The 26,176-nt window shown below is 43.1% G+C and overlaps 1 protein-coding gene and 1 pseudogene across 4 annotated transcripts in view; one reads left to right on the top strand and one right to left on the bottom strand.

Annotated features, from left to right (window-relative positions):
• Window positions 1-26,176, bottom strand: part of KCNH6 (potassium voltage-gated channel subfamily H member 6) — a 556,858-nt gene that overhangs the window by 167,713 nt on the left and 362,969 nt on the right. The gene's annotated exons all lie outside the window — the stretch shown is intronic.
• Window positions 4,728-26,176, top strand: part of LOC147030570 (uncharacterized) — a 161,132-nt pseudogene continuing 139,683 nt past the window's right edge.

Here is a 26,176-nt window from a genome sequence, read left to right as displayed (position 1 = left end):
CAGAGACAGAGACAGAGACAGAGACAGAGACAGAGACAGAGAGAGAGAGAGAGAGAGAGAGAGAGAGAGAGAGAGAGAGAGAGAGAGAGAGAGAGAGAGAGAGACCAATAACCAGCAATAAACTGAAAGTTGTTGTGGGAGATAACCCGCAAGTAAGAGGGTTGGATTGGGTCCGTTAGGATCAGTGAAGGTAAAGAACTGTTACCCTCTACCCTCAAACCCATCCAGGCACAGCCAAGCGAGCTTTACAAAAAAAAAACCATGTTTTTTAGCGATGTCTTCATCCACAGATGAAGACCTCATAACAACTGATAAGAAAAACATTTTTTGTAAGAATTCACTTCTCCCGAGACAGATAGACAAAGAAACAGATAAATTAACTGTAAAGCAGAAATTATAAAAGAGGAAAATTGACAAAATATAAAACAATGAGGAAGAATTAGAAAGAATAAAGAGAAATGTGAAAAGGTAGAAAGAAGAAAAGTAGAATGAAAGAATGACACACTCATCAAAACAATACAATCACACAATGATGTTCTTGCAAAAAAAAGCAGCTTCGTTCTTCAAGTAAAAAAGATCATGGTTTTGGATTGGGGATGATCTGAGTTGGTGGTGAACAGCTGTCTTGAGGACCTGGAGAGAAGAATGATATTGAAGACAATGTGGAAATTGGTTCCACAGGCAGGAAAAGAAAGAGGTCCACATGAGTGGAGGATTCTGGATTTTTAGAGCTTCACCAGAAGGGGGTTGACGATGGATATGTACCCTGCAGAAACCTTGGGAGAGAGGGGTGTACAAAGCATGAAAAGAGCAGAGGCTGCAAGACCAGAAAGGAGGAGGAAGAGGACAGAAAGATCACCGACCTGTCTTCGATGGGAAAGTGATATGCCCACAAACTCAGCTTTGTCACGGAAGATTCCAATGATCTTGAAGGCATTGGTTTCCATTGCGTCAAGCTGAGTAAAATGTGAGGCAGTGGTGCCAGTCCATAGGGGAGAGTAGTACTCCATTAAGCTGCAGATGAAGACCTCAGAACTGGATAAGAGTCCAGGTGTGCCAATTAAGAACTTTTCATAATGGAGAAAGCCCAGTTGGTGGCTGTCTTTGGAGGCCAACTTTGAAATGTGATTTGCCCAAAAAAGATCATGGTTGATAGTGATACCAGTGGTATAGTGCCACATTTTGAGCGACTGGAGCTCTGCAAAAATGTCGGCCATGACGTCATCACCAGATCTACATTTTTCATAAGGACACAAAAGTTACATATTCAAAAATACAAGGTTACATAATGTGTAAACAAAAAGTGATCAGTCTGTAATTAAAAGACCATTTTGAATTGTGCAAAGGGCATCATTTAAAGCCCACATACTTTTAAAAATGCACATTTTGTTTATGGAAGAATTAAAATTGCATTTTAATGCGGGTAAAAACAAGTCCATGAAACAAAGCCAGAAGGTTATCAGCACACCCTGAAATATTTTCAATTTTCATTCTTCTTGTGTGATATATAGACTTCTTTGATGTGGCAATGAGAAAATTGGCCAAAATAACTTCCAGTGGATGTATTTTGGAGTTGAAGCCAAAAATAAAAACTTTTAAAGTCAAGTTCAAAGAAAGCTTGGAGCACAATTTATGGAGCAAACCAAACTAAGGAATCAAGCATGCACATTCAACATAAGCATGTGACGAGAGAGAGCGAGAGAGGGCGAGAGCAAGAGCAAGAGCAAGAGCAAGAGCAAGAGCAAGAGCGAGATTTATCTGGATTGACCGATATATTTCAAGTGTTACACAGTTGCTTAGGCCGAAGTCACATTTGCTCTACGGCGAGGATACGACGGCCGTACGCCCTCTGAATTGACAGAAATTTGCGGCGGCCGCAGAGTTTCTGCAGTGGACTCAGGGTAGCCCTACGCCGTTTGGCTATATTTTACAGGCCGTAGGGGTCACCGTGGAATTATAGCACGGAATTATAACTTTTTTTCATTTCTACATTCGCCGTAGCAATTTGACAAGCCAAAACAAAAGAACTGGTAAAAAAATAATAATAAACCCACTCGTTACCGTCCGCCTGGCCGCACATTCGCCTTCGGGTCCCCCTGCGGTCGCCTTGCGGGCACCTTGCGTCTGCCTTGAAAATGCTATGGCCGCCGCAGGAACGCCCTGAGGTCACCGTGCGACATTAAATCAAAGACCGTACGGCACCCCCACGTTTTCGGTCTCCACAATTTATAAATAGCCCATGCGGCTACCCGAAAAATAAAAACATGTGACCGCTACATTGTGTGACCGTGGAAATACTGCAGCCGCCCTATAATCGCTAGTGGCCGTAGATTTTGTAGACCCCACGGCCGCCGTGGCAAATGTGACTTAGGCCTTAGTAAATGTAAGGGGAAAGACTGGACCAAAGCACCATAATTTGTTTGTGAATGCACAACACCATAAACAATAAACTTTTGATAGGAGCCATTAAATCATGAATTTTTTCAGACCGTTTTCATACAAAACCCAAATTTGGGGATTTCTGCTAAATTACAGGTCATGTTTTGCATAGTTGGAAGCATATAATCCCTCAAATAATGCATTTGGAGAAATTTCATAAATGCATGATTTTTAGGCAGTCTGCAGACAGTTCTGATGATGTTCGGGTCATTTTCATAATTATAATCATGATTAACATTGCTATAGACATTTAGAGGTACATAAAATTGACATCATCTGTGTGAGTGACACAAAAAGCAACGTAATTTTCTTATCAAAACAATCATTTCAGTAATTATCTTCATGAAACATTTATTATTTTGAAACATTGAATCGAGATGATTGTGTGGGTGTTGTGTGCCCATATACACTGCGTCACAGCCTTTTCACTGTCGGTGAAAACGACAACTTGGACCATAATTCTTTGAGTACAACAGCAAAAGGGTTCCTTCCATAGCACAGGCATTAGCCTGCTCCAATTTCCTTCAACTTCATGTACAGGAAAATCTCAAAATAGCATTAACTTTAACACCTGGTAATCCCAAGCAGAAGTACACACTGCAACCATGGCAGAATCTACACAACATACTATGACTTCAGTACAGAGATGTCTGGAGGGAGCCAAAGCAGAATAAAAGTGTTGGCTGGAACATGCAATCAAGGTTATTGATGACGACGGTCAGAACAAGGATGGCACTGTGGTTTGGTAAGCTTACCATGCAGCAAAACACAATGAATCTGATGAGCTACGGCCAGCACTGACCCAGCTCCTACCACTTTTTGGTGAGAAGATTGTCACAGCAGCTATGATAAATCATGGGATGGATGTACACAATCAAGCCACACAATACCTCAACCCCAGAGATTCCCGTCATGGTGATGGATGATCCACTATTTGCTCGATCAAAGTACATCCAGTGGAAGTGGAAGGAAACACGTGGGGAAAATAAATATATGATCCTATTTGGTGGTCTTCAGATTGAGATGGCACTGTGGAGGACATATTATGGTGACTATCTGGAAGGCTCACGCTCGACTTCTGCATTGACACAAGCTGGGGTTGCATCAAAAGATATGGCTGACTCATTCCTGAGAGTATCTCATCTCACTATAACAAGATATGGCCACCAACTAACAGCTTTGGCTTTGGCCAAACTCCAAGAAAATGCATTCAGAAGTAGAGGACAACCCCAGACAAAGAAGCGTGGAGAGCTGATATGATCAACAAAAGTCCAACATTCCAGTTTTGGGATACCATCCTCCACATGGAACTCATCTGCCTCATCTTTTTCAGAGCCCACCAGAATCCCAATTTTTCACTGTATGTTGAATCTCTCAAAGCCATAGTTCCGTGGTTCTTTGCACTTGACCGTCCAAGTTAAGTGAGATGGATTCCTGCACCCATCAGACATATGGAAAGTTTGCAGACTACAGTTGTTGGCGAATTCAAAACAAATGAACACCGGGATATACCGAAGACTATTAAATGGTTCTCCACAATAACAGTTGGCCAAGCCCACAAGCAAACCAATGAACTAGTGAAGGGATCTGGTGGTGCCATCAGACTAACAGAGAACCCATCTGTATCCAGGAAATGGATGACAGCTGGTCCAGAACAAGCAAGACTTCTGAAGCAGTTTGAGATGGAATATTGCAAGATAGATGATGACAATTAGCAACATCATGAAGAGGGCATATCTGCTCAGAAAACCTTCAAACAGCAAACCTTGACCCCAGTAGAAGCCATCACTGACATAGGCAATCCGCTTTCAGAAGAGAGTCCAGAACTACTGACCCTTGATACACATAATGTGATGGATGAGTCTGTCGCCAACACCATCCAGACTATAGAGGCACTCGGGAAAGATAAATACATCCAATTACCACAAAGCTGTATTGGTAGACTTCACACAGTCCATCCATGAACCAATTAAAAATAACTCTCTGCAACTATTCAGGTCGCCAGCACACAAGGTTCAGAGCAAGTAAGCAGAAGCGATCTCAATGCTGAAGCATGATTAGTCTTTATTCCCCCCCAGCTGTATGTTGTAATGCACCACAGAGATTATGACATGGATATCTTCTTTTTGAATGAGAATCACCCACATCCCCCATCTTTTTCTGATAGAGGGAAACTATGTCAGGGTAAGAAATCTGATCTCATCACATGCGGAGAACACAATAACAAGGCTGAGCACCCAGGTTCCTTTGATGTGAAGGTGTTTGATGGTGCTGCATCAAATGTTGTGAGACCACTTATGGGAAGTAGCCTCAAAACATTTGATGACTCCGCCAAGAATGTCTTCATTCCCTACATCACAAATCAGTTGGACACTTCTTCGAGAATTGATGTTGTCTGGGACACATACCTCAATCACAGCATTAAGGCATCCACGAGGGAGAAAAGAGGCAAAGGCACTCGAAGGAAAGTGGCTGCTAAAAACAAAATTCCTGGAAACTGGCAAGAATTCCTCTGCAATCCCACGAATAAGCAGGACCTTTTTGCATTTCTGTCTAACAGAGTTGCAAACATGGATGTCCCTGCTGGTAAAGAGGTTTGCATAACATCTGGACAAGATGTAAAGGGTTCCAGTCATGCCATGCCACTGTGTGATCATGAGAAAGCAGATACAAGGACAGTCATTCATCTACAAGATGCATAAGCACATGGGTGTACCACATGTCTGGTTCGTACTGTGGACACTGATGTTATTGTCATCCTAATTGGGATGTATCATCACTTACTGAACTCGTGTCCCACTGCAGATATATGGGGAGCTACGAGTCCTGGAAAGAGTTTCACCTATCTACACATTAATAATTCATCTCAAACTCTTGGAGCACAAAAATGCCTGGCATTGCCTGCTTTTCACAATTTGACAGGATGTGACACTGACTCGTCGTTCTTTACAAGAGGGAAGAAAATGGCATGTCAAACATGGCGGTCTTATCCTGAGGTAATGCAAGCCTTCACCTCCATGGCAAGAAATCCCTTCAGAAAACTAGATGTGAACGACAAAACCTTCAAACGTGTTTTGCGCTACACCATGGTTGGCGGCGTCAGATACAACATCAAATGAGGAAGTTCACCATTACATACAATGTCCAACTCCGATTCCCACATTGAGTTGTTTCCATCGCCCAGTGTCCCAGTCCTGCCGGCACAACTCACACGTGTTCACCTCATCCACCGTGGCTGCCGAACGATTGAGTCTTGTCGCGGTGTTCTCTCTCATACCCTGGCCCGTCCAGGATGATTGAAGAGCTCAAAGGAATTCTTTCCCAATACACAATCTTAATGAGTTTTAAACAACCTGATGACAATTGGCTCCATGCATTCACAACCGCTCTGGACATTCACACCTCGTTCACGCATCAGAGTTAAATCAAGCACAGGGACGAGTGAAACTCATGACTCATCACATGTCACCTGTCTCCCTCCTCCTCCCTCTCGTGGGTTTATATAGTAACGCACAATGATCTCGTGCCTTCCAGGAAATGCGATTCTCGTCCATACTGGAAGTTTCGTCTGAGAACGTTCCAGCACCTTCATGAATCTCACCAGGCAGTTTACAGTAAAATACCAACATCTGCAGTCAAAATTAACCCATTACATCAAGCAGTTTATCTTACAATTTACTGATGTGTGCTGCAACAAACTCTCTCGCTATCGAGTACAGCCTGTGGCTGCTGGTTGCATCATTGGTTGGGACGTGGCTGTGCCGCTGATGCAGCGTTCCCGTTACCAGTACACTGGTGCTCATTTTGCCGACCTCGGAAGGATGACAGGCTGAGTCAACCTCCTGGAGTATTTTAATTCAGCGGCCAACAGGGCTTGAACTCAGGACCCTAGGATCCCAAGTCGCCACCAATCTAACCACTAAGCCAACACCAGGCTTGCAACAAACTTATAACATGTAACCATCAATTTTACTCGTTCATTTATAGGCATTTGATAATGCTTTATTCACAAATACCACAACCAATGATCCATCCATCCATCCATCCATTGGGACCATACTCTGTGCAGAGCGTTGGTGCTGCCGAAGCAGTCTCCTTGGCTATTGGGTACAATCATGGACGGGTCACCACCCCGACACAGTATACCAGCATGTTGGCACTCATTTTGCCGACATCAGAAGGATAATACCACCTGGTATTAATTCAACAGCAAAGTGGGATTTGAACTCAGGATTCTAGGATCCCAAGCCCACCACCCTAACCATTAAGCCAACACCAGGCATAACCAATGATAACTGACCAAAACATCTAGCTTTTAACTGGCAGTAGGAGGCACAAAAAGATATCTTCTGTCAGAAAAACAGGACAATGGAACACATACCCACTTGAAGATGCTTTGCTGCAACATCCGAATGGAGGTGCGTGTGTGTTTATGTGTGTTCCATGTGTGTAGAGGGGTGCGTGGTGGGTTTGGGAGGAAGGGGAGGCAGTGGGGTGGGGGGAGGGTTGAAAACATTTTGCAGTACTTTTGGAAGAGATGGTCACAAAACAAAGGATAGCTGATTAATGGCTCAAAAGTATTATTAGCAAGGGCAGTTTTATTAAGCTGTCCATGTTACTTCATTATGCCTAAAAATTCCAATCTTAATCTAAAATTTCCAATGCAAAATTTCCAAAAATTCCAATCTAAAAAATATCAAGAAATAAGTTAATTAATGGAAAACAGAGAAAATATGACATTGGGGGGGGGGAGGGGGGAGAGAGAGAGATAAAGAGAGAAAGAGAAAGTGACAATGCTTGCTGAGGGGAAAGTACATTGAGATTCAACCTTGAGACAATTTTTGAAACAAAACAGAAATAAATGCTTTGAGGAATGGGGTGATGAAGGTGGTGGTGGTGGCAGTTAAGGGTAGTGGAAGGGCGAGGAAGGTGGGAAATTATAGGATTTGCCAATCTACCAGGTCCATCCCTGTAAATGCAGGCGATCTAAAGTGCAAGACAGTGACATGTGTGAAAGCGCACCAGATATAGTTCTCTGTATTATGCTAAAAATGGAACGGTCCCAGAGCTAGAGCTAATGAACACACTGAACCAATGCGGCTCTGGCGAGGGTTTGCAAGATGGTCGTGCAGTGAAGATAATAAGAGTTTCGACTAATGGTTCACAAATGATTCAGGAAGATGCTCCAAAAGATGCAGGTAATTTGCAATTTGGTTGTTGCTGTTTGGGATACACGTCTCCTTTTTCAGAGGTAGTTTTCACCGCACCTGAATGATTTGCTCTAATTTAAGTCAAAGTGGTGTGTCTGCATGAAAATGTCTGCATCGACAAAAGAGCATCAATAACACATCAATGACACATGCCAACATCGCTGTGGAGAGACAATTGCTGTGCACTTGGCTTTGGACTTTGTGCATGAACGATTGAATAAAGGATTATATCAAAGCCCGCAGCTGTCCAGCATATGGTGTAGAAACGAGCCATGCAGACAGAATTCCACCCACTCTTTTTTTTCCTGACTTCTAACCTTCCTACAATCCTCCATCACATTATTATTTCATCTCCAATTTGTTCCGTTCGTGTCTTAAGGCTTATAATGAACCGAGTACATGAAAGACAACATTAAGAGACAATGGAAAAATCAACACAGCATACACGAAATTTGACGCACGTTTCGGACAAATTATTGGACCAGAATACCAAGTATGCTCGTCTCATGAACACTATGCCAATATAACCTTTTGAAACCCCGATGAGTCCATTCTCGCCAGCTCTCAGACACGACTCCATATGGCACTGCACAGAAAGTCATGTAATCATGGGATTCATTTGTAGATAGCCATAACTACCAGCCTCTCAACTACAGCGTCACATTTGCCATTACTAATGCAGCAAGGCAGAGACATAATAACCCTGATGACTGCCTGTAATATCATAGTGCAACAGAAATTTAATGCATTCATAGCATTCTATTCCAAGGGACTATATACCCTGTGTATATATACCCTGACTATATACCTTCTATACCCTGTGTTCTCAATTGCCATCACAGTAGTACTTGCTGCTTCTACCACACCTGTGCAGACAAGTCTTATCGGTGTTGGAACCATAAGTTCTGTCACCTCTATGCAGTCTGGTAATATTGAGACCATCGCATCGATCATAAATGATTGAGGTAGTACTTCACCGTTTGATAAAAGGATAATGGTACATCCTGGTGGATTTTGGATTTTTCAATGCTGTATTAGCACAGCAAGCTGTTGTTGCCAGAGATTCAATGAAACGTACAGTAATATCGCAACATCTTTTTATTGTCTTTTCTTCAATACCGACAGTATCCTGAATGTCTACACAAGAGAGCTGTCTGGCTGACAGCATAGTGGACAATTCGAAATGAAAAAATGTTCGGTATACTGAACAAAAGGACCAAGGAGGAAGTGCAGACATAACTAGAATGATTGCACTGTGATCACAGCCTGAGACACAAAATATTTATTTTTTCACCTCCTCTGTCCACTCAATTCCCTCAACCTTGCTCATGTCCCATGTGTCGATGTGGTGAAAGCTGGGTCTGAGAATAAAATATTTTTTTTTTACTAATGGCTCAGATCACATTCTCTAATCTGTTTCATTAACATTGTGCCGTGTCTGTCCCGTGTCCCCATGTGAATGACTACGATTACATAGTTCACGATTCATCGTGATTCCGAATAGGGAATGATTTACTTTCTATCTGTTTCCTCAGTTTTGTCGTGTGTGTGTGTGTGTGTATGTGTGTATGTGTGTATGTGTGTGTGTGTGTGTGTGTGTGTGTGTGTGTGTGTGTGTGTGTGTGTGTGTGTGTGTGTGTGTGTGTGTGTGTGTGTGTTGGTGTGTCTCCTCAATAACTACAAAACTATAAAACCTAGCAGCCTGAAACTTTGCATGCATACCTAAAGGAAGTGCAAGAGTGAAAATTGGGTGTTTGGGTTAATTAAAACACCCCTTTTGAAGATAATTGACAGCCTTATTTAATAATGTACTTCATCCTGCGATCCTCGGCCACCTCACTGTCTGGGGTCTAAAGGCGTTTCCTGGGTAACCTCGCTGGGGTCTGAATTAACCATATAGCTTGGTTCTGGTAACCGCCATGTTTTTTTGGCCTGCTCAACCTCACCTTGACTTGGAAGAGGCTGCAATGATTTCTGAACGATAAAGTTTATTTTTCACTTTCCTTACTCATATCGAATGCCTGTTCATCATAGCTACAAATCACTGTAAACATCGCTTTTGTGTGTACTATACGTTTTCAAATTCGGAGCTTGGAGCAATTTCATGCATTATACAAGACGATTTTCCACGATCTATTCTCACGGATTAATTAAAATATATCGTCGAAATATTACTTCGCTTTTTAGGATCGGATATCGTCTGAGCTAAATTAGTGTCAAAATCTTTTGTGAAATCTGATAATTTAAAGAAATTAAATAACGAGTCTTGTAACGAAGCCGATATACCTACTTGGTTGAAGCAAGCAAGGCTATGTTCCCCCCTCCATACATATACAAGAAAATGTGTAATTTCCAAAGCATTAAAATTATCTTTTTCTACTGTTTGGAGAATTATATTGAGGGAAAAAATAAACCAGCTTCTTTGAGCTTTATGATTTAATGCATTCACTGCAAGACCTCACGCCCTGTCCCCCAGAGGGACTGCCTATCCATAGCATCTGCCAGATCTGCGTCTATATTTTTGGATGTATTGCAATGTTCTTTTCTGGGAATCAAAGCAAATCTGGTGAAAAACGGAAGTTTTACAAAAACGTTATCACGTTTGTGCGGACCGGGAACGATGTACCACATGACGTGCACAGACGAGCAGGCAAAATGGCAGATTTTCTGAAAGGTTTATTTCACAGACAATTGAAGTTTGCGATATCTCTTGTGTTGTTTGGCATTAAGCTGCAAATCATTTTTGGATAAAGTCTTTATTTGAATGAATTCATTTTATTTCATTTACTGCTGCATGCGCGGTGAAGACGGGCTTTGAAGTTAAAAGGATCGTTTATGGTTTGCAGCGACAGCCTGTGTGTTTGGGGTGGGAGGGACAAATAATTCTACCCCATGCGCATGTGTAAAAAAGTAGACAGAAAAATATAAAATTCAGCATTCACATTAAATTATACTGGAATGGCCTCACAGATGGAAATGGTAAGAGTGAAAACTAATCAGCTGCTTTCCTCATTGTGTCCATTGGGGATTGGGGGTGGAGCTGGGGGAGGGTGATCAAAATAATAAAAATATGATATAACATACAAGAACAAAATAAACCACACAAATAACTTGAGAGAAATGGTTATAATTTTGAGGAGATAAAAAATTCAAAATCTGCTATTGGTGAAAATCTGGCATATCTGACAATCTCACGGCAGAAACGATGACTATATTCCTCTCATCAGTTTAGTGCAACATCATTTCGTTTTTTTATTTTACGATGCGACTATTTACGATGCAATTGTATGGATGAATGAACTAAAGAGTAGCAAAAAGTGGCCCAGGAGTTATTAATTCTTTATTACAAACTGCCGCTTGATGCGAGCTCATCATTCATCAAACTGCTCAATTGTTTTGGTTGTTCATGAGAAGGGATTAAGTAAGAAGGTGGTGGAAAGAAGAAACTTATCCACCTAAAAAAGGTGGAGAAGTTTCTGGCAACCCTCAACACTGATTCTGCAACTGGCCCAGACAGCATCAATGCACATCTCTTACAAACCTGCTATGTTGCTCTTGCACATCCTCTTTCTGGTCCGTTCACTTATAATTTGCCCTTGGTCACCTTCCATCTGCTTGTAAGTCAGCCAACATCATTGCATTACATAACTATAGAGGTCATACAACACATTAACCCACACAGGCACACTGTCTTGAGAAACAAGGACATGGGTGGGGTCTACGAGGAGAAAATTTGATTGATCGTGATGACATAAAATTCCGTAATATTTTGTCCGAGTACCACGAAATGGAAGGATTTTGAAAGTGGCAAAAAGGTGGTTTGTGTTCTCCAGTATTCAAGTATGTATATAATTACTGTATATTGAAATAAAAAAAGATTTTAAAGGTTCTAATTTTTTTTTTATTTCAGAAGTCATCTTTTACACCACCTTATTTAACCCTTAAAAGCTAACCTGGGATTTTGAGAACCCAAGCCCAACATATTTTCAAAAAAAAATGTATTTAAACATTTTTTCTAAAAAAATTATAAAAAATAAAATAAAATAAAATAAAAATAATGATGATGCTATCGCCCCGTTTGCCGGCGGTGATGATACACAGCCGTTCACCCGGTTAACAAGTCGAGGAGGGGTTGTACTTATAACTAGGACACACCACACCACACATGGACACACTCCACCATACCACACACCACCAAAAATTTAGAAACGAAAATATATAGAAGTGTACACACACACACACACACACACACACACACACACACACACACACACACACACACACACACACACACACACACACACACACACACACGGTGTTTCAAAAAGATTGATACATTTTTGACTTCCTGTCGTTTCTTTGTTTTTTTACCGATACCGTTTTCCTTTTCAGGGTTTGGTGGTGTTATCGTGGTATTTATTCCCTGGGATTTGTAGCTCCGTAGCTCAACGATACCATTGACAGTGAAGCAGAAGAAACAATAAGCGAATACTTCGATATCGTGCGGCTGGGGGTAGTAAAAGTCTCGGTTAAGAATGATGAAACAATTTTGCAGTTATAAAATTTAAATGCAGACACGGTGAATTAGCATGCATGATGGGAAGAGTTGTGACGTTGGAAAAATTTATATTTATAGCCCTCAGATCAAAGGGACGTACGCGGCCATAAGTGTGACAGAAGACGTGATAGAAGACACAGGACAGTATAGCCAATTATATAACAGCGCGATGTCGCCGTGCTGTAAAAAGTGGTGGCTCTGTGGTATGTGACTAAATCATATGTAGACACCCATCAGAAAATGTTGTTGTGGTTGCTGATGGCACCGTTCAAGTGGAAATGGGCTTCATCACTGAACCAGATCAGGTTGATGATCCAATTTGGGTACCACTCCATCCTGTCACTGAGCCAATTGCACATATCAAGTCTCCTTCTCATGTCATCTTGACTCAGTTTATGCCTAATAGAGATGATGTATGGGAAAAGCTTCAGTTCCTTAGTGAGGATATGCCAAGACTGATGTTGGTTTAAATGCCTAGCTGTGGGACTTCTTGAGACTGTCCACTGCAGAATATTTTTTTTTGGAAATGACCACACTTTGACATTTGAACACTTTTTGAAAGGAAGGGGTGCATCTACAGTTACTTTTTAACATCCATGTCTCTTAACCTATTAGCGAAGTCTATATGGACAGAATCTGAGCCCACAGGTCTGTACTCATGTAAAATATGTTTTGGAAGCCTTAACATACAAATCGATATGGATCATGCAACTGTCTAAAGATCTCAATGAGATCGCTTGATATAAACTCATATATTCATTCAGTATCTTCGTTCAGAAATGTAGATGGGCAAATATTTGTAAAGTACTGGTATTTCCTTTTGGTCGAATGTGATTGACCTTTCTGTCTTAAGGCAGTTATTAATAAAAATTGGAATTCCCAGGATAGGAAGTTGCACCCCCCCCCTTCCAACCATCCTCCCACCCCCTTCCTCCCTGAGGCGAATTTCTTTCATGCTCGGAAAGGGCATACAGTTTCATATTTCAACCTTAGAGTTGGCTCCGACAGAGCACACTCATCGGTGTGCTGTCTTGTCTATTGCCCACCAGACTATAACCCGTTACCATGGTGCTTTGCAAGCAGGATTCTGCATCAAAACGGTCTATCAGATGGACCTATTGCTGAGGACCCATCTGTCTGCTTTGATTATGCTCGCCTCTGCCAATGAAAGCCGATCCAATTGAGTGCAAGTGTGTCTATTATTTGGAAACCCTGTTATTATCAACACAAAGGTGACATCCAAACCTATGTTGACTGCAAATGCCTCATTGTACTCAAAAGCCAACCTCAAATACTCTCCACATTCATCATACGTTTAATTATAACAAATACTTTATCTTGGGCAGTCTTTTCAACTTTATTGATGTGTGTCAGCCGGACGCAATTATAGATATCAATATATCTATAGAAATCCATGGCAATTTAAGTTAAAAAATAAACTGATGCAATGGGTGTGGGTTTAATAAGCACCTTATTTGTGAAACCATCATGTGGATGTTTAGATATATGGCTGTCGTATGGACGTCTAAAAGTGTGAACAAATAAATGGCATTCATGTGATTGAGATAAGCTTGTCACTTTTTGTAAATGGAGCCTGAACTATGCACACTGTTGAGTACAAATGGCCATAAATCGTTCCATAATGCATAGTGCTCACAAATGTGCTACCTGGAACAGGTAAGAATTAAAAATTAGTACCTGAAACGGTTGAATGTTCTCATGTTAGTGTTAGACACAACTGTATTTTGGCAGAGTAGTAGAATCCCAGACTTGGTTAACCTCCCAAATTCTTCGCAGAATCCTCATTTCCATTCATCAATTACTCTATTCTCTCATTTGTGGAACGAACTGCCCTGCATCTGTTGTTCAGTACCATTTCCTCCAATCTTTTAAGAGTGCTACCAATCATCATCTCATGCTTTCTCCTACACCCACCCCACTCTCTTGCACTATCATTGACTGAATGATGACCCCCCACCCCCCACACCCTTTTATTCTGCAACTCATCTTTTATTTTTGTATGCAGAGTCAAGGCTTGTGGAAGAGCTAGAACACAGAATGGATCAGGATGCAGCAGAACAAAAGGAACAGCAGAAAGAGAATGGGGAAATGTAAACAACAGGGCTGGGGGGGGGGGGAAACATCGACAGACACTGATCACAAGGGATGCGGGTAAGGTGAGGGGTTGGAGAGAATGCAGGGGATGGATAAGATGGCTACAGAAGCAAACTTTCAGGAAGGAAAACTGGGAAAAAAAATTGGTGGGGAGGGTAGTTAGGGGATGGGTAAACAGGAGTAGAGAATGGTCTTGGATGGGGGATGATTTGAGATGATGGAGAACAGCTGTCTTGAAGACCGAGAGAAAAGAATGAGTTTTTTTTTTTGTACACCTTGTCGAGGCTCGTGTGAGAGCCAACACACAATGCACAAAAGGACAAAACAGTGGGGAACAGAGACATTAGGAGATCTGTGGTAGGGAGAGGGATGGGGCGGGGAACATGGGGAATACAAGATGGACATTACAGGGACTTTCAGGAAGGAAAGCAGGGAATTTGAAAGAGGTGGGTTTGGGTGGATTATCGGGGGTAGAAAAGATCGAGGATTTGGATGGGGGATGATAAGAGGTGGTGGTGAACAGCTGTTTTGAAGGCCTGGAGGGAAGGATGGGAAAGAACAGAGTGAGGGAGTTTATTCCAAAGGCAGGAAAAAAGAGGAATGAAAGAGTGAAGGTGAGCAGTGATTTTGGTAGTTTCAGCAGAAGGGGTTTGTTGGCGGACCTTGAGCACCCAGCAGAAATGTGGTGGGGACAAATCGCAGACAGAGCAGGGGGGGGGGGAGCGAGGCTGGATAGGAGATGGTAGAAGACAGAAAGACCACCAACCTGCCTGCGGTGATTGAGTGAGAGGCCCAAAGACTCAGCCTCATTGTGGGAGATGCCAATGATCAGAAATGCCTTGGTTTCCACAGCGTGAAGCCGAGAAAGGTGGGAGGCAGGAGCACCAGCCCAGAGGGGAGAGCAGTACTCCATCAGGCTGCGGACAAAAGCTTTGTAAGTGGTCAGGAGCTCAAGTGGACCGAGGAAGGACTTTGCACGATGGAGGATTCCCAGTCGGCGACTGGCTTTGGAGGCGAGGTTGGAAATGTGGCTTTCCCAGGAAAGGTCATGGCAGATCGTGAGAGCCAGAAGCTTGAAAGAAAGGACTTCTTCCAGAGGATTGTTGAGAAAGTGGATGGGGGGGGGTTCTAAACGGTCCTTTCAGAGAGACAAAGTGAGAGTGTGAGATTTGTCAGGATTGAAAGACATGTTCCACGTATTGGACCAGTTTGTGATTTTATCCAGATCTGCAGTGAGTGAAGAAGCTGCTCCTTGCCTGTCTGAGGGATGACCGATGGTACGGCAGAGGGTCGAGTCATCAGCAAAGAGATATAGAGGATTTTCCAGAGAGTTGGAGAGATCATTTATGAAAACCAGAAAAAGAACAGGGCCCAGAACTTGAATGAAGGGAATGTGGAAGTTGATTCCACAGGCAGGAAAAAAAGAGGAATGAATGAGTAGAGGTGAACAGTGATTCTGGATATTGGGAGTTTCACTAGAAGGGGGTTGATGGTGGACTGTGTGAGCCCTGCAGAAACATGTGGTGTACAAAGCATGGAAAGAGCAGAGGGTGCAATACCAGAAAGGAGACGGTGGAAGACAGAGACCACACACCTATCTGTGATGGCAAAGTGAAAAGCTCATAGTCTCAGCTTCTTTGTGCGAGATTCCATTGATCTTGAAGGCCTTGGTTTCCATGGCATCAAGCCAAGTAAGGTATGAGGCAGGGTAGCCAGCCCAGAGGGGAGAGCAGAACTCCATCAAGCTGTGGATGAAAGCCTTGTAGGTGGATAAGAGTTCAGGTGTGCCAAGGAAGGGCTTTGTATGATGGAGGATGCCCAGATGGCAACTCGCTTTTCAGGCCAACTTTGAAATGTGGTTTGAAATTTGCGATGCATTTCACTCCCTACTTCCCTTTAATCTTCTATGAGTTTGTGAACCTGCTGTCATTGGTCATTTCGCTCCTTCAGGAGCCTAGATTTCTGCAGAAAAATACACATTTCCATAGAGCCCTCCATAATTACACCATAGTATTTTACAGAAATCATAACAGACTGAAGAACTTTCAAAGCATCGTTAATGTTAGTAAGGCAACTCGGGGTCATACACAAAATACATGATACTTGGGGGGTGGTGGTCTGAGCCACAGCCACATGATGCCATCTTCTTTGGCACAGCCATCTTACAGTGAATGATAGAACCATCATTATCCTACAACCACCACAGCTACTCCCTCTCGTGAAGATTGTGGATCAGCATTTGACGACAAAAGTAAGACTGCGGTGCATTTCCACCCGCCGACAAATATAACATCACAAGTGTGATGCGTTATATGCACTGAATTTGACTGATAAACTGGAATGATTTGATAAGGAACAGGTTGATACACACTGCCTCACAATATCACCAAACAATAGTGTCGAATCTGGAGCTCCCATTTATACCTGGAAAGATTTAGGATCAGTCTGGAAAATATTTGAGCATGAACTGTACTTTATCCCATCAATTGTAAACATTTTATGATTGTCTTGTACTTTAGCAGATATCATGATTGTGCACTGAATAAATCATTTTGGATATTTTTTGTATTATTGTGAGAGGGATGGCTATTCTGGAGGGTGATTTTCTTTGGACGGAAGGCTGGTATTTTGTTGGTCACGTATTTTTAGTGGGGGGGGGGGGGATCAGGTAAAGCGTTACCGAGTGTCATGGGGAAGGGGCGTGTCAAAAAAGTGACAAACAAAATCATGTATTTTGTGTATGGTCTCAACTGATAATTGGCGATGACATTTCTGGAAGAATGATATGCAACTCTCACTTCAAACTCTGCGAATGGTCATTGGCTGAAAAATCAGCCAAATCTTTTCTATACTATTTTTGTTGTAAAAAAAATACAGAAATAATATTTCAATGTCATTGTTGCATATGCGATGAAGACTTGTGGACACTGCAGTAACCACAAGAGTTGGGGAAAATGGTAGCGAGTGTACTATTTTATTTCATCTTGCATATCTATATGCATAGGGATGTGTCACTTTGCAGCCAATCCTTTCAGGATACAAAAAGGACATAATTACATCACAGTCATCCTTCTCCCAAATATTTGTGAAATTTTTGTTATGGTACCTTGTAGAAGAGTTAAGTTACTGCAGTTGCAGCAACAGATGTACAATCCAAGCATTACTTGTCTTGGTACAGAGAAATTGTGACAAACAAGGGTGAGTAATTCTTTATCATCCTCTGGAGTAACTGATCCTACTGTTTTACACATGCTTCATGATCATAATACAAAAGCTCCATGAGCATTATACAGGATGAGAATCTTAATTTAAGGAAAAAAACAATTACAACACAACAAACAACACACATAATCACAAAAACACTACAACAGCACCCAGTAGAGAGCATACGTCAGACAGGCTGAACAGTTTACGTTTTGTATCTCACTGATAGGCCAGATCCCGACCTGGATCTTCACCAAAATTGAAGCAATTCATCCTCGTCACAGTGCCAACTCATCCACCAAGTTTCATCCGAATCCGTCGACAACTTTTTGAAATATTGTGCTACATATCATTTTGGCCATATCTCTCAAAGGTGCAGATTGACTTAAAAATTCTCGTATCCGGATCCAGATTCAGATCTTCACCAAAATGTAATTATTTCATTCTTGTCACACAATCAACCTGCCCACTACATTTTGTCCGAATCTGTTCATAATATTTTGGGATATCCTACTCTCAGACAAACACAAACAAACAGACAGACAGGTGTGAAAACATAACCTCCGTGCACCTTCTGTGACATAGGTAACAAGCAAGACAGCATGACTGGAATGATTCAGCAACTTAAATGGAAACCACTTGTGAACAGATGGTAGGCTGTAAGACTGTCCTTAAAAATAATAATTTGTTTACAATGTTGAGGCTCGTGGAGGAGCGAGGACATAGTTCCCTTCTTCATAAAGTTGTTCATGATATGGTTGACATCTCAAGTAACCATTATTTGACAACAAATAACTCCAGCATTTCAAGTAAATCATCAATATGTGAACAAAGATTTCTCTTGTTGGGCACGAAAAGGAGGAGGAGGAGATTGGGACTACACTCTGTGCAGAGCGTTGGTGCTGCTTAAGCAGTCTCCTTGGCTATTGGGCACAATCCTGGACGGGTCGCCACTCAGACACAGTGTACCAGCATGCTGGCACTCCTTTTGCCGAGCTCGGAAGGATGACGGGCCGAGTTAACCCCACCTAGTATCAATTCAACAGCTGAGCCAGATTTGAACTCAGGACCCGACGATCCAAAGCCCGCCACCCTCACCATTAAGCCAACACCAGGCATGCATGAAAATTAATACCATTAATACTCCATTTTTCCTTTCAATGATCGGTGGATGGAATGAACTGGAAAACAATATACTGTAGTTGAAACTGGGAACCCAGGCACCTTTCAGGTAGCTATTTCCCAGCTCCTACTTGAAAGAAATCATGACTTAAGTTATCCTGAGCATGATAAGTCCATGTCTCGATGTAATGCCACCAGCTTTGTCAAGTACGGTACCAAGAATAATAATTAGAATAATTTTTCTACATTGTGATTTTACAACAAATCTAATCTCTTAATTGACAATCTCCTTTACTGCAAGATTTCAACATCTCTGTTAGGAAACAGACTTGCTCATCACCCTGCATGTAGATGCACCTGCTATGCATGGTATTACAATGCCTAAAATAAAGTGCTTGCTGCTGTAAAGTTATAATATGTAAATATATCATAATATTAGCAAATATTAAAGTGTATCCCCTTAATTGAATTAAAATATTGTGATGGTTCTGAGAACAAAGACTCCAAGGCAATGGAACACAACATACAGCGGTTCCAGAGTTACTTATTTCATTGTTATATGTCCCAGATAGGTCCTCCCTTGTGTCGAGTGGACAGGAAAATATACGTTGTGTGGGAATAGGTAGGTTTCCCCCTCTTTCACTTTCCTTATCCATCGTTCATTCACTTTCTTTACAAGCACCACATTCAAATCTGCTCCCACCAACCCCCAACTGTCACTCTGCTCCACCATAGCTTGATCCACCATCCAGCTTACCATTTTGCTCGTTGTTTCGCTGCCAGCGATACCACCCCACCTGCTTCAAATACAATAACTTTATTTCCTGCCATCTACAACACACCATCCAAGCTCACGATTCCAACACCTGCTCACTATTCAAACACCTGCCCACAATTGACCAGACAGCGCCGCTTCACTACTATGGCAGCCACAGCAACTTCAACTTCCTTTCTATGCTGCACCACCAGCAGCAACCACCTCACCTACTCAAGATGCCATGAATGCTTTTGTCACTACATCTGGTGCTTACTACTCAAACCTGGCTCTGCTATCAACCAATCATCGTTTCTTTGGACAAGACGCGACCACAACCTCTGCTGACCACCTTGCGATTATTTTCCACCGGCGACGGCTGCCCCACCTGTCCAGCCTGCTGCTGGCACCTTTGCTAGGCATTTGAGTGGCAATCAGGAACATCATGATCAGCCTCCATGTTAATCAGTTGGAGATGATGCACATTGCCCAACCAAAAGACATGAGACCATTTTTCAAGCTACGACCTCAGAGCGAGTGTAATGTCACACCGGAGCAAGTCCAGGACCAACGGGCGCACTGTGCTTAGGGCTCAGGAGGTGAAGCATGAGCCTTGCTCTCTGTAGCCAGACCTGCAGAGGGTGGAGCATCAGTTTTGACCTCTGCCAAACTCTTCCCCTCTGGAGCTGCGAAAAAGGGTGGAACACTCAACGTTCCACAGCTGGGTTTCCATTCAGGCTTTTCTTCTGTTGCATACGATGAGTGCACTGTCTATATGGGTGCACAAAGAGGCGGGAGGCCAAGCCAAACTCAGCATGGGGAACCAGCTCTATTTATTCTACTCATATGTTCTTTCTCAATTTTCCCTGATTCGTCTTCTTTCGACATAATAAGAGCCATCGCGAGGGCAAGGAGAAGAGCCCAACAAACTGTTCTTTTAAAAGTGAAACTACTGACATGCACCCTGTCCATTCTTCCTCCAGCGCACCACAATTGCACCTCTTCAATACACACTGCGGCACTCCTCAGTTCCCACTTCCCCTTCCTTACCTTCCCTGTAATTGGGATCAGCCTGGACTCACAAGTCTATGCCGGGTGAGAGACGGCAACAATAAGCCTCAAACTTTCCTTTCTTTCTTTCTTTCTTTCTTATCTCGCTTCCTCGGAAATGCAACTGATTGGTACCAATATTATGTATAGCATAAGTAAGATGTATTAGGGGTTTTTATTATAACGGGTTAAATCTGCATTGTATCATTGTCTCTGTCTGTCTCTGTCTGTCTGTCTGTCTTTCTCTCTCTCCCCCCCACCCCCTCTTGTAATACACACCACACAAATCCCTAAACAAATAATTGCATGTCTGCTGTACGTATCCCTGGGAATATTGTTGTGGGTTGGGGTTCGCCGGCGATAAATGACCACTTGGGGAGCAGTGGAGTCGTCTCCCACCAAACACCCAGAATCAAGGTCGTGACTTAGATAAGTCCGAGAGTTCACGAGTCCCTTAGCGGACCGTGGTCGCCAATATTTTGACGGCGTCGGGTAGGGCTAATTGCCTAATTTCAATATACCTAAGTGCCCACGTCGTCCAACTACCGGGGAAAACCACACCCTCGACGGACCTCGGGCGGAACGGACCGTTTACCGAGCCCGATCCGGGTGTAAACCGAGCGGGGATTACCAAGATCCGTCGGTCCAAATGAACAATTTACTGGCCCGAACGGCCTGACTATTTCTCAATGCGCACCTTGCTAGGCCAATGAAGGAAAGCACAGAAAACGAGCTGGTACATTTAACAGGGATTTATTTATAACAATAATTGGGGAGGGGGAGCACAAAAAGAGCAGAGTTATCATGAATAAAGAAATGTAATGTACAATGAACAAGGCACGAAACGATTCTACTTACAGACGGGGCACACACACACACACATACACACACACACACACACACACACACACACACACACACACACACACACACACACACACACACACACACACACACCCAAAACAAACTGGACCCATGGGTCTTTAGTCGGTAGAGCCGGGCCGGGGTACCTGTCCCGCATCGTGCGGTCACACCGACCCGAACCACCACGGTGGGACTCGAACCCATGACCTTGGCCTTGTCAGCATCAAGACTGCAGACCGCTCAACCACGACCACAGACCGCTCCGCAATCCCCAGGAACACTCCTGTATGCCGTCCCCTCGTCCCTCTTTTTCTCTTGAGGTGGGAGGGGGTTCTTTTCTCACCCCTCGCCTCCTGATTGGACGAGGGGTTGTCGGGCGACTCGTGGTCAGTCTCCCGATTGGCTGGGGCACGCATGTGGTGCTCGCCCTCCACTCATTGGCTGGAGGAAACGGTCCATGCCCTTCCTTGGGGCGGAGCCTCGATCCGAAGCGACAGAGGCTCCGCCCACGCCATCAGCCAAAAACACGTGGGAAATGGTAACTGGGTCGAGTGAGGGACGGTGGCGTTGTTGTTGTTGTTGTAAAAACCGAACTAAAAATAACTCGTAGCGCACACACGAATTTCCCATTAGACATAGGGGATGGATTCCAACTATAAACATGTACTTATCAAAATAACTGAACTACGGGAACTCTGGCTGTTTGTGTGCACAAGGTTTCCAAATCCGTAACAATATAACCTACTGTCTTGAATGTGCCACATGACTGTTCTCCCATGTTCCTCACCGGTAAATAAACACATGTCTTTCCAACCTGTTCGTCGTGTCATTTCCATATTGGTCTAACACAGTTTGCACTATTAGATAGATGGGAAGTTCTACCCCCATTAATTGCTCTGTGATTAGCCAGTGCATTCTCACGGTTCTCGTTCCACCATACTTTAAAAAAAAATAGATGTGTGCGCACCGAGGGTACGAACCTCAATTAGTCAAGCCAACTCAACGGACATGTAAATGTAATAAGATGGTGGATCCTGCCAGACTTGGCTGTTCTAATTGACGTTAGTGGTTGCTTCACAACCTGCTGGACCACAGATTTATCCATGGCACGTTGGCGTGCAGGGCCGAGCGTTCTGGAGGAGCCTGAGTACTTCCCCTCGTGGTAAACCCCAAGTCCGTAACAATGGAATTGCAATTAAATATCGTACATAATATGTACTTTGAAGAATTGTGCACCAGGAAACCAGTTTCTGAACACAGTTCTCGATGAATTGCTCTCTGATTGATAGAACCGATCTTACTGTTTTATAAATTCTCTATGTACTATAAGAGTTAATTAAATGCATTATATGTTTTTTTTTATCATTGTCAAGCCAGCAATATATACTGTCCCAAAATCACAAGTATGGTATCAAATTAAAGATTTGAGGAAAGTTAAGGTTTGAGACATCTAATATAAGTACACAATTTTCCATTGTCTATATAAATAAATTATAACACTAATTATAGAATCAATAACAGCTTCACTGGCACAATTTTGCAATCTACATAAGAGTTGCACAACGTTTAAGATTAAGAATGAGAATCCTGCAAAACAAACAATACAAAAAGAAACAAAGAAATGTTCACCGAATAATAGAGATAATTCTGATATCAAATTAACTACAAAGTAATATTTGCATTAAAAAGGCACCGAGTGCATCTTGCCGGGTCAGAGACAGAATCGGCAATTTTGGTAACAGCGCGAGAAAAAAGCCAGTGATGTGAAGTCAACTATCGCCTTTTGAGAAACGCAGAAAAGTATTACCTTGTCTTGGATCCCGTGTCCTGGAGCTGGGTCTTCAATTCTGGTGCTGGTTCTATCCGAGTGTTTCCATTGCCCAGAGCGCAGCACTCCAACCTGTCCATCCGGCATTGCAGCGTGCACTCGTAAGAGCGCTTTGTGTCGAGCTATTTTTTCCTCCTGTTTTGTGTTTCCGTCTCCAAATTTTACCATCCTTTTTCATTCTATTATCCTTTAGCCCTCATCCAGTATGCCTGAGTAAATGCTGACCTGTAAACATGCATGTTAATATTCAACGCTCGCCTGCCCATCCATGCACCTTATGCATTATTCCCCATTTTGTCTATCCATCATTTATACGTCCATCATTGATTTTATCCTTGTACAAACTGCTCATGCAAAGCTAAATGAAGACAACATGCTTACCGTGGCTGTTCACACCTCATAACAGTCCTTTCCTCCATCCAATGGAAGGAAACCCGATCCTCAGCATCAAACATGAGGAAAAAGTTCTCAGCTGGTGACCAGTCTATAAGCTGTCCCCCACTGTTATCATTTAATGTATGTACATTCCCCTGTTGTCTGATGTCTGTTGAAATCACCAGCGTATATTGCTGGGTGGTTGAAGACAGACAGGTAGCATGTTCAGGAATCCCCAAACAATTTGGAGGTTTGTACATACTGTATACGTTTGTAATATATATTTTCTCAATGGTGTTCTGAGATCTGCATACCACAAGCAAAAAAAAGCCAACACATCAGCTAACGCCACCACACCTCACATACGAAATTAGCCAAAAGACACTGACTGACAGCTGCCTGCAGAAGACAGAAAGGGAAGCCACAACTCCATCAAATTGGGTGATGATGTTTCAAGAACAATGACATTCAACCCTCACTTAAACTTCTGAATTTCTGTCAGCATGTGCACAAACATAAGCCCTAAAAATGTGAAAAATCAAAGATCATTGGGACAAGAGACGTGTGCAGTTTCTTGCAGTTGCAAGTGCTAACCCTAATCACCCGTGCACGCCATGCCCAAGCACGACCCATTGACCCCGAGACACAATAAGACTACACCACCTTTAAAAACATCCCCCATCCGATCAACGACAACTACAAAAAAAAAAAAAACACATCCATACCCACATCAGCATAAACGCAACCAACATAAACATAAAACGACACAGAGAAATTAGTCCTCAGGTCGACACATGACACAGAGAACACAGCTCGTGTTCACTTTTCACCCCTCTGATGCAGACACCAACCACAGCTTTTACATGATAGACTCGATGAAACCACTGACAATACCTGCAACCTCTGCCAAGCCGCACAACACACATTAAATAAGATTCTGGAAGACTACATGGCTCTGGCTCCACAAAGGCAAAAACACAACATCTTAAATGTGAGGAATCTTTGGGTCAATCCCAGGAGATCAATGAGCTATCTCCGTGCTGCGGACGAGGACGAGGATGAGGAGGAGGAGAAGGAGAAGAAAGACAACAACAACATGAACTATTTTATCTCTTTTCACTGAAAAATAGGTCATTGAGGTACTGAAAGCCACAACATCAGGCAAGGCTGCAGGATTCGATAGGAGTTATCACACATTCCTTAAGAAACCAGGTGAAAAGACATACCAGTAGCTTGCCAAACTCTTTTTGACCATACCGGCCCCGGACAGAATACCAAAAATGGTGACAAGCAAAATGTATCATTGCCATCACAAAGCCGAGAGAACCAACAAAGGAGCAAATTAACTTGGGGGCCATTTATCTCCTCAGCAAGGGTGGTGAATGTGGTCTCCGATGTGTGCAAGCTTTGAGATTGCTTTGCAGGGACTCTGGCGTGATCACAAGGTAATTACAAATTACAAAGTGATCAGGTCAGGCCAGATCAGATCTGTGACTTGCTAAAGGTATCATGTAAACCTGCACTAACTTGTTTCATGGTCGGGTTGTCGGCGACTAAACCGTCTCCCCCACCAGGTTTTCTTGTGAGGAGGGTAGATGATGTGGACACCCAGCAGGATAGAAAAAAGACAAAACCTATCAAAGGGTGGAGGAGCTCCTTGCGAGACAACGGCCATCCATATCTAGTGCCCAACTGTGTTGGTGGATGTCCTCCTGCAGTTGGGTTACTTCTTATTAGGAGGTTGGTGGCAGGATTTGTACTCCGGCCACCGTAAAACCCTTCATTCCGCAAAATATACTAAAAGCAAAAATAAATCTGAAAACCAACTCCGTGGGAGTACCTCCTGTTCAGATGCCCTCCGAAGGGCAGCTCACCGGATGACGGGTTTTGGAGAAAGCCTTCGAGACCCCTACACTTTGATGAAAGGAGGAAAACCATGGGGTAGCCTTCCCGAGTCAGATTGCGGTAGTGTGTGTCGGGGTGGTGCTGACGTGTCATCCATCAGACGATGGTCCGCTTGGGTTATCCTGAGGTGGTCCCTTGGGGTGGGTGCCTGGAATGTCCTATCCCTAAGAGAGGATGACTACTTGTCTCTGTCATAATGTGAGCTCAAAGCATTTGGACATTGGTATTGCAGCACTCGCTGAGATTCGGAGATTGGATTGCGGCGAGACCATGGTGGGTGGTTACACCTACTATTGGTCTTGCTGCTGTGATGGTAACCATGCCCAAGGAGTTACTCCAGCTGTGTCCAATAAGCTGACTCCAATCAAAATTGAGGTAACACTGGTCAAAGAGCATATTATGAGACGAAGGATTTGTCACTCATTGGGTGTCATTTCCCTGGTCTCTGTAGATGCGACAACTGAAGCGAATGATCTCACCGTGAAGGACGCTTTCTATGCCACGCTCGAGTCTGTGGTTGATCAGTGCCCCATGTGAGATACACTTCTAGTCTTGGGGGATTTCAATGCATCAACTGGAACTGATAGGGATGGTTATGAGACGCGTGTTGGTCCCCATGGGTCTGGAACTTTGAAACAAAATAACACGAAGTTCCTTGACTTTGCAAGAAGAAGGAATTAAGGTGGCTGGTTCATGGTTTCAGCACCTTCAGGCTTATCGCTGGACTTGGTATTCCAACACAGGTGGTGTGG

Source organism: Eptatretus burgeri, chromosome 3, assembly GCF_056783735.1.
Source record: "Eptatretus burgeri isolate ZD-2024b chromosome 3, Ebu_testis_v1, whole genome shotgun sequence".
NCBI lineage: Eukaryota > Metazoa > Chordata > Myxini > Myxiniformes > Myxinidae > Eptatretus > Eptatretus burgeri.
The sequence above is the reverse complement of the archived record's forward strand: the minus strand, read 5'-3'. Positions and strand labels throughout refer to the sequence as shown.